Genomic DNA, 10,130 nt, shown 5'->3' on the forward strand with positions numbered 1-10,130 from the left:
AATAGAGTATCAAAAGCATGAATTCATCAAAGAGAGCTAAATTGAGGACATACATGACATAATCTGAGTTTCACTGCTATTAAGAGTGCAACATGAGTACCTGGAACTAAACACACTGTAAAATATGAGTACATAAGTCATGAGATGCTTGACCTAAGTTTGGAGTTTATAAATTCTGAGAGTATAACCTGGTTAATTGTTCTATCATCTCACCCTTAGATTAAAGCTATCATTCTAAGTCTGTAAGCCCCTTTTTATAAACTCTAAACTAAACTGCAACCACTCTACTCTAGAGCCTGAGATGTAACAATACATATTAATAATATATTCACCCTGAAAGACTACACCTGAAAGTTTAAAAACCACTGCTAATACTTCCTCAATAGTCACCATACAATAAATTAAGCACTTACTATCTTAGAATCTTTAGGAGTATCACCATACCATGAGTTCACACCATCTAGAATTTCAAACTCTTCTTTTTATTTGCCCAATCATCAAAGATTCACCTAAAATTGTAACACGTAATATGGATATTCACAAGCTCTTAATGAACCATATTACTTCCATCATAACCTACTAGTATCACATCTCTAAACTGATATTTTTCCCTAAACCATGAGAATTACCATTACACCTGAACATAACCTACATCAACAACATATAATTTTGAATAAACATACTTAAATTCTTAAATGCATTGTTTCAAGCCTACTAATTCACCTTTTAAGGAACTAGCCCTATGGGTACATAATCTACTTCTAGATAAACACTATGCCCACTTTACTACTTCTAAACTTCTGAATTGATGCTTCTAACTCTAGATCATATGCTATTAGAAAATTTTGGGAAGGGATTTGATGGCACATATGACGTTGGCTTAGTGCACGATTTACATGAACATGAATGAAGTCTTTCAAGCTCCAGAACTTAAAAGAATTAACGAGATACTTTTGAGCCTGCTACAATACCATGACTGTTTTTGGCGACTGTCTTAGAAAATTCTATTTGTAAGAATTTAAACTTGGCTACTTCTATTGCCTCAAGGATAAGGCAGAGTTATCAAGAATGGAGTAATGTATGCATCTGCATAAATTTCATAGAGATTCCTTCTACTATATGATCTGAGACATGAAATAAAGGAAATATATCCTAAATGCCTTGCACCCTCTTAAAGAAAACTACAAACGTCCTCATACCATTCTGCAAGACTCTCTTAAACATGACTTCAGACATCCTAGGACACTTGAACTCTATGCTCTAATACCAAGTTTGTCACAACCCGAGACTACCCCCTCTAATAGAGTTTTCAACTTAATAAAACTAAAGAGGGAGCTGGAATTTACATTTCATGAGTCAGAATAACTATCTAAGAAGCCTATACTACACTAACTATAGATAGCTGGGACATGCATCCAACTACCACTAATAACTACACATGAATGATCAAAATAAAGTACATGGACTAAAACTAACTAGAGTCCTCGAAATAAGAGAACTCATCACCTATCGGTTGGAAGCTGTAGCTGTCTGATTATAATGTATAGGCTACAACTAGTACCTTTATTATGAGATAATATAGCATATAAACACATATGTGGATTGGTATTTTTGGAATGTACTGCGTAAGTGGGGGTGAATGCAATAAGTAAAATTGAATATATATGTAATCTTAAAATATACATTCTAAGTGCAAGTAGACTCACAAAGAGACTGAAATCAATTGAAAGCTAAAGTATCTTGAAATGTGCATAATAAATATAATTTGATAAGCTAGTTAATCACTACACTTATTTGTTTAAACTTTACTTTTGTAGAATAAGTAGGATTGAAGCTGGGAAGCGGTAAATAATGAATATTATTTGTAAATCTCATGTAAACCTGAACATGTTGCAGAAATAAACTACGGATCATGTATGGATGCTAGGTTTGAAACTATTGATGGAAGCTGACACAACATCATGCACATCTGAACTAAAATATAATTTGAAATAAAATGAGGAGGATCTAAATATTCAACTATGCTGAGCATGAATGCATGAACATGTAATATCTAAAAATGCAAGACCAAGCACAAATAAGTTTCTGAGATAATGTATTATCTGAAAGACTAAAAGCTGTATAACTGAATGTGTAAAAATCTATAAATTTGGTCAAGCAAACAAGAACTAAATACACCGAATATTGCACTGAGATTGTGGGACGTATCATGTAACTGACATGCCCTAATCACAACTAATTAGGGTCCAACCTATAACCCCAATTAGAAGGGTGTCAGTACCGTTCCATGGGTTGTAACATTGGCTGTGTGGATCTGCTGAACTAGTATCCCAAAGGACTTAGGAGTCACCCTCTACTGGCAGGTGCTTTCATGATATATGTGTCAATGCTTAACTGGCAGGTAGACATCTTAAACCTACATTGCCTATGTTTTTCTGGAACTCAGGGATTGCTACTAAATGTCACACCCCCTACTGAAGGTGAGCCCCCTTCCTTGGGTTCACTCAGTGCTAAATGTTACTCCAAACTGAACTAACACTGATACTAAAGTAAATTAAAATCTACTAATCACAAAAACTGATATTGCTCATCATGATCTTAGTAACTGAATAAATGGTAACATTCATGACTTCAATAAAATCATTACTAAAAGGTCAAACATATAAGTAAAGACGTAGGTATCAGGTGTTCATAACCTGCCAACCCTGAATATCCATACAACACAATATTAAAGCTTAGAAAATATAGTAGTAAGTTGTGGTTCAATACCCAACACATATGTATTTCGTCAAACATATGAGAATCATGAACTTGAATCATGGAAATATCTTAAAACATGGGAAATCAACTCGATTTTGTGACTGAGATCATAACTTACTAATATTGCATGTAACATAGGATGTTTAATATTAAATTATAAGATAACCTAACTTCTTAGGGAATCATTATTGGACATGAATAAAGTCAAACTACTCCAGACACTACATGATTTCAATCTATTCTGAGTATATAAAACTCCATAGAAGAGAAAAACACGTAATTTAATTAAAGAAGAGGTTATTCGGCTCCATGGGTTAAAGGGTCCATGGAGGAACATCCCTCACACCTTAGTTGAACAAATTCTTGAAAAAACGTAAAATTATAACTTGAACCCTTGAATTCTTGAGGAAAAAAGCATGAATCTTTGGACATGAAGGATGAAATTATGAATGAAACCCTATTCTTGGTGTTTTCTTGAAGATTCTTGAACTTGAAGATTTAGTTTAGATTTATTGGGATAAAAAGCTTTTATTATTGTTCTTGTGAAAGGGGAGGGTTTTTCCGTGTGTTGATTTGAAGAAGATAGGAAAATAATGCCCTTTTGGGTGTTATAATTTGTACCTTGAACTTTGGGGTTAAGGGGAAAGTACCAAAGTTCCCCTTGACCCTTAAGAAGATGAAACAGTTAAGCAATAGACCCCATGGTATGCCATCTAGTTTTGGGGAGTATCCCCCCGCCGTACACTTTATCCCAGGGGAATAACCCTTGGGGCGTAGGCTTATCGCCTGCCCTTACTACCTCTCACGAAAAAGGTCATAACTTTTATGCCGGGTATCAGATTAAGGATAAATCAGTATTGTTGGAAAGATAACTCAATTATATATCATTTGGTAGGTCTTTTGATGAAAAATTCAACATATATCAATATTTATAGACATTCAAATTTGACCCTTGTAGATTCAAATACAAAGATTTGGCCGAATCAAAGGATCTTAGATCAACTTTGTTCTAAGTGATTCCCATGAAAAATTTTCACCTCATAAGCACTTAACACACTAGTATAAAGATCATGACATTTGTATTCACATAAATATCATGGAATTATAGTTTACATAGGTAGGAACGACAGTTCAAAGTCTAGCCTAAAAATACGAGGTGTTACATTCATAAATTAGTAATGGTATAGTTTCAAATCTAGGACAGACATTGTTGGAATCTATACGACATGAAAAGTAACCTATGTATGAGGTAAGAATAACACTACTACACCCTAATCTTGTGACTAATTTCTTCTAAGCTTAATAAAACTTCTCAGCTACACTCCTCTTTTTTAATACTGACCTTTACATGGTTACAAGTGACTACTTATACAAAAGTTTTGAATCTAAATAGATTCCCTCACCAGGTTCAAGCCTAACTTAGAGTGATAAGGTACTACAGATGAAGCAACAATACAAGTTTAAAATAAGAGATTATATATCCTCTTTCATTCTAGAGATCTTATCTCAAGAATAATACTCCTTAACATTTGAACATCTAACTCCAAACTCTAATCAAGAATTCATCTATGAACAATGTATTCATCGACTTGTATGCTAACTTGAAATTCAAGCCTATCCTTATAAACATATATGAACTTCTACAAAACCAAAATATCAAATGATTTTCTCATCTTCTCTAGTCCCTCTATCAATTATAATTTCATGAACTATTATAATAAAAGACAGACCAAAATTTCTTAACTATTAAACATACCTTGCCTAGATATCCCTTCACACTTATAATCTTAGATAGAAAGAGCATAAAATAATTTTCCATAATAAGGAACATCTACTCTCATTTAAACCATAGTACAACCACTTTTATCACCACTTTCTTAGCTTAGGAGGGGTCACTGAAGGGATATAATATGAACAACAAAAGCATGAAAGAATACAAAACTTTGACACTCATATGTGGCCTTAGGAATAGAGTATCATAGGCATGAATTTGTTTGATGGATCTAAACTAAGGACATATATGAGATAAGGTGATTTCATTAGTCATTAAGGGTTTATGATGAGTTCATGGGGCTAATCATACTGTGAAATCATGGTTTCATGATTTATGAGCTATACAAAATTGGACTAGAATTCATGGAGTATATCTTAGACTGCTAAGAGAGATATTTGTTTCTCATGCTAGGAAAATGAAATTGAGAATATGCATAAATCTTCATAAATAGCATGAGTATAAAGTATGTTAATAGAGCTAACATTTAATATATAAGTAGAGTATCATATTGAAAGGAACACAACAAAGACGTTAAGATGGGAATAAGTCTATGAATTTCCTTAACTCTACTTTAGAAATCACTAACCTTACTAATTGAATCTCAAAACCTGACTGGTTCTTAACTTCTATTATCTCCCCCTTAGAATTATGTTTCCTTTCTATGTTTGCAGATATTCTGGTAGGCTCTATACTAAGCCACATCATCCTACTCTAATGGTTAGGGTACCTCTATGCACCTCTATGCACATGGGTACTAGTACCTCTCTAAAAGACCATATCAAAAGATGCAAAACCTGTGTTTGGGCTCCTTTTTAAGATACTACACCATGACTAACTACTTCATATAGCGATCACATAAGCCAAAAACTTATACCACTACAATAACTAGCAATATTATCAACTTAGATTCAAGCATATATTAGGTTAACCAACTAGATCCGTCTATAAAACTAACACCATCATCCCCGCATACTCATTATCTTTATCTTATTTATTTATCATAATTCAAACTTAGAGTCTAACATTCATCAAGGACAGCCACTCAACTTTTCATGCATTATACCAAACTTCAACTACTAGATACAAATCAAGGAAGCACTAGTCCATCAAAAGTCATAATAACGTATTATTAACTTAAACCATTCCTCTTGTCTAACTTTAGTATACACACATATTCTTATTTTATGGACTTACCAATCTTTTTTACCACCACATAATACACCATACACCTATTATTCATATGATATTCTTTAAACCTACCACTCTTTAAATAACCATATAAATGGTACACTTCTATACTCACACCTATAATATTACGGTCATTCTATAATAAGATTCTGAGTAGGGGTCTTGGAGCATATCATACCTTAGCTTAAACGCTCAGCTTGTATAAACAAGAGTAGATGCCTTTGGATAACTAGACTTAAATAATTGATTGTCTCCTCTCAATATTATGTGTAATCATATAGATATTTATACGTTATTCTAGAGAGCTAGATCGATATAGAGTTAAGCTTAACTATTTCTATTTCCATAAAAATAAGGCATAATTAGTGGAGATTAAGAAAATATTTGATTTGTATGGACTTCTTAGAGAAAATCTCAATTATGTGAGCTAGGATATGAAAGAAAGAAGATATTTCTTACATTCCCTGAAGCCTCTTCTAATGACCTTTTAGGTCATTTTCCATATTTCTGCTTATTTTCACTGTTAGAGCTTTATGGCTTGCTAAAGTTGGTAGTTCAGTTATCGGGTAATTCATTTGATTTTTAGAGTCAATTCCTTGTTTTGAAGTCTTCGCTAATCAAAAATTGACAATAAACAAAAACTTTAGTAAAACAACCTTATATGTCAACTACAACTATGCCAGTAGCTCCAAAATATTAATTTTAGGCTAGGTGGACCTTTGGGTCCAGTCCTGAGACAGCTACGCTCATTTCAACCTATTTGTCAGAAAGTTAAGAAATTAAATATAGGTGTGGGACCCATAATTGGTTGAAACAACCTTAGATGGAAAATCTATTTGTACCATCATATCAAAAATATTGAATTTTGTATTATTACATAGATTGTTTATTTATACAAGATTTCGAATGAATCTCGAGGTCTGCGAGGGGACTTGGAAATTTACAAGTCCATTCTTGTCATTGGTGCATCATTATTATGAGACAATGGTCGCAATTGTGATACCCTTGGAAGTCAGCAATTATTGCAATTATAGTATATAGATATGATCACAACAAGTCCATCCAGATACAAGATATGTCAATCGCGGAGCCTCAGGTCATGATAATAACTCTTGAGGACCTTGAATGGGTATAAAATGCATTTTTGACCGATTTTGCTCATTATATCTATTAGTTGAGAGCAACAATCCCTAAAGAGTGAGATATCTTAAAATTGAAACTTGTGAGTGACCTAGGATCTTGATGAACATCTCTTTTCATGATTATCTGTGGATTTGAAGTATGAATTCACCCTTTTCTTTGTGATTTAATTTATTTCTTGCCCAAACCCCTAAAACCTTGAGGGTTTGATTTTATCCTCAATTTGTATTAGTTTTCACCCATTTTACGAAAATAATTCCTTGACCATGTAAGGATGTTTGCTTGGTCTTGAAAATGGGATTTCTGTAAAAAGGACCTACCTGGAGTGTTTGTGTGATTTTCGGACCCAACGAATAATGTGAAATATGGATATTTTTATTCTCGTATAGATGAGTAAAATATGTTTAAGATAGCTTAGCATCTTGAGGAGTCTTCTATGAATGGAAAAGTGTCGGTTTAGTCGATCATTGAGCCTTCTTCATCATTGAGGTAGGATAGGTTTATTCCTTATTAGATTAAGCTACTTCATAGTGAGTTTTTGATAATCTTTTGGATTTAGGTTGGGTTTTAGATGTTGGATTGAAGAAATACAAGACTTGGGTTAGCTTGACTGTCTAGGCTATTTTGAAATCGTAGAGTTGGAAACACTTATATTATTCTTTATGTCTTTGGTGAATTGAACTTCATTCTTTACATTTAGCATGAGAATTCCTTATATTACTCACATTAGGTAAAAATAATTTAGTCACTCATGCCTAGGGTAAGATTGGCCTTAGTTTATTACACTAATGAAGGTTACTTTAGTTTCTCTTTAACTTAGTTAATATGTTGGGAAGCATATCTACCTTAGGACCAATTGTGGCTTATTTAACATCTGAAAGTGGATTTAGATACCTTAATCGTAGTTCAGATAGAATTTACCTAAAATTGAACTCGAGTATTAAAATTGGACTCTTAACCAACTTTAGGGTATGACACATAATTAGCTTTTGTAAACCGTTCATTCTTATTAGACTCTCAAAAATATGTATTGACATAATATTGAGAAATTTTGATACTTGATGGTTATGCTGGTTAATGTGAGGGTTGATGCCTGTTGATTATGCTATTATTTATGAATGATGATGATACTAATTATGATGTTTATTATTTATATACCTGGTTCAAGTTCAGATAATGATTATATTATTGATTATATATACTCAACTCTAGTTTGAAGGATGATTATGACACTATTGATTATTTACTGATTTGAATTCGGTTATTGATTATTTACCAATTTGAGTTTTTCTATTGATTATCTGTCATTTTGAGTCTAGATATTGATTATATTTACTATTTTGAGTTTAGATATACCCATTATTCTATGATGGCATACTTTTTTTGATTAACAATATTAGGGTATGAGTTTGAGTGTAGTAATTTGGCTAAGTTAGAAATGAGGAAGTGATTATAATATGGCATGACATAAATGAACTCTAGTGGTAAAATGACTAGTTGACAAATGATGTTTAGTTGTCAAATAATGTCTAGTTGATATATGATGACTAGCCAATGATTGAATTATTGATAAGAGATGCATAGTTGATGAACATTACTAGTGTATCATGATGATAAGGGTGTTATTGATGGTAAAATTATGAAATAATGGTAAAATAATGATGAAGCTTAGTTATAATGTTGGATGATTGAATTATTCTTGATTATACTCTATAGGCTTACATATGTCTGTGATGAGTTATTAACTTTTTTGCACTAATCGACATATACGAGCTAATTTTGTAGGTATGACTATTTTTGTTGATGCTTTACGTTATGTTTTTATTTCAATTTATTTATTTATCTATGCACAACGATGTTGGATGTATTTCAGGTTTGTCTATAACTTGACTTAGTTATATTGTCTTGAATTATCATACTTATATCATGATTTTGCTCAGTCAGCCAATGATGCCTACTAAGTACCCATTGTTTTAGTACTCATACTATATTTCTATACTTTTTTGGTGCTAAACTAGTTATCATCATTGATTGTAGATCATGCTATTTTTTTCTGTAGAGATAGGGTGAGCTCTTGGAGTCAGAGTCACCTATTTCTTTCTATCTTTTATATTCTGTCTTTAGTTATCGAGATAGATATTGTTGACTCTTATAGGTCTTAGTTTTATATAATTATTAAATGATCTTGTACTAGCTCTACCAGGTCATGGGATGGTGTCTTGTATTGACTATTTTATCTATTTAGAGCTCTTTGCTAATTTATAAGTGTGTTGTTCATTTTCGTCTATGATTGGGCATTTTTCACCAAGTTAACCAAATATGTATAGCTCTGGATTATAGTTTGAATTACCTAATAGCGAGATAGAGTACGTTCCATCATGAATCATAAATTATGTTGTGACACCTCTCGAAGAAAAGTACAATATCTCCATACCATTTCAAAAGACTCTACTATACACGAATTCACAGACATCCCAGGACACTTGAACTCTATGCTCTAATACCAAGTTTTTAATGCCCCGAGATTACCCCTATATGTAACACGATGCTTAGAACCATAAGTGGTCCAAGGCTAACTGTAATACCCCATATTTTCCTACCTTAATTTAACTCTCAGTAGATGAGTTATTATATATAAAAATTTTAAAATAGCTAGTATTTTTCAATTTAGGACTTACTAGTTCCTTGGATATTCAGTCAGATTTTCAACAATATAAACTTTGCCCAAATACAATACCCGGGTGAAGAGTTAGAGCAATTTTTGTAAGACAGTGTGCCAAATAGCATGTCAGCATATCGCGGAGGTCAGCCAAATAGAAGTTGTCAAATTCAAGTGTTGCTTCACAATAATGGCGTTGTACTATAAACCCAATTAACAATTGTCCTTATTCCAGTGTGGCAACATAATTCCACCACGTTGCGCCACTAGCCATTTTCCCAATTGTCAGTTTCCACTAACACGGAGCGATAGTGTCGCATCGCGCCCAGGGCCCAAGTTAAAAATTTTTGACAAAAATTAAAAGTTTCGTCGAGGGTTAAGCTAGTCTTTTCCCATGATTTTAATTCATCCAGATATGGGATTTAATCCCTAAAAACATTTTAAACTCATTATTTATAAACTTTTCACCCAAAATCAACAAGCTCCCTCTCAATTAACAAACACTAATCTTTAAGCAATCAAGAGAAAATCTCAAGTAACTCACCAACTACTCCAACAACTTAACAATTTAGGTATGTTAGGTGTTCATCTATGGTTCCTTTCACCCAT

This window comes from Capsicum annuum, chromosome 3 (genome assembly GCF_002878395.1).
Source record: "Capsicum annuum cultivar UCD-10X-F1 chromosome 3, UCD10Xv1.1, whole genome shotgun sequence".
NCBI classification, from domain to species: domain Eukaryota; kingdom Viridiplantae; phylum Streptophyta; class Magnoliopsida; order Solanales; family Solanaceae; genus Capsicum; species Capsicum annuum.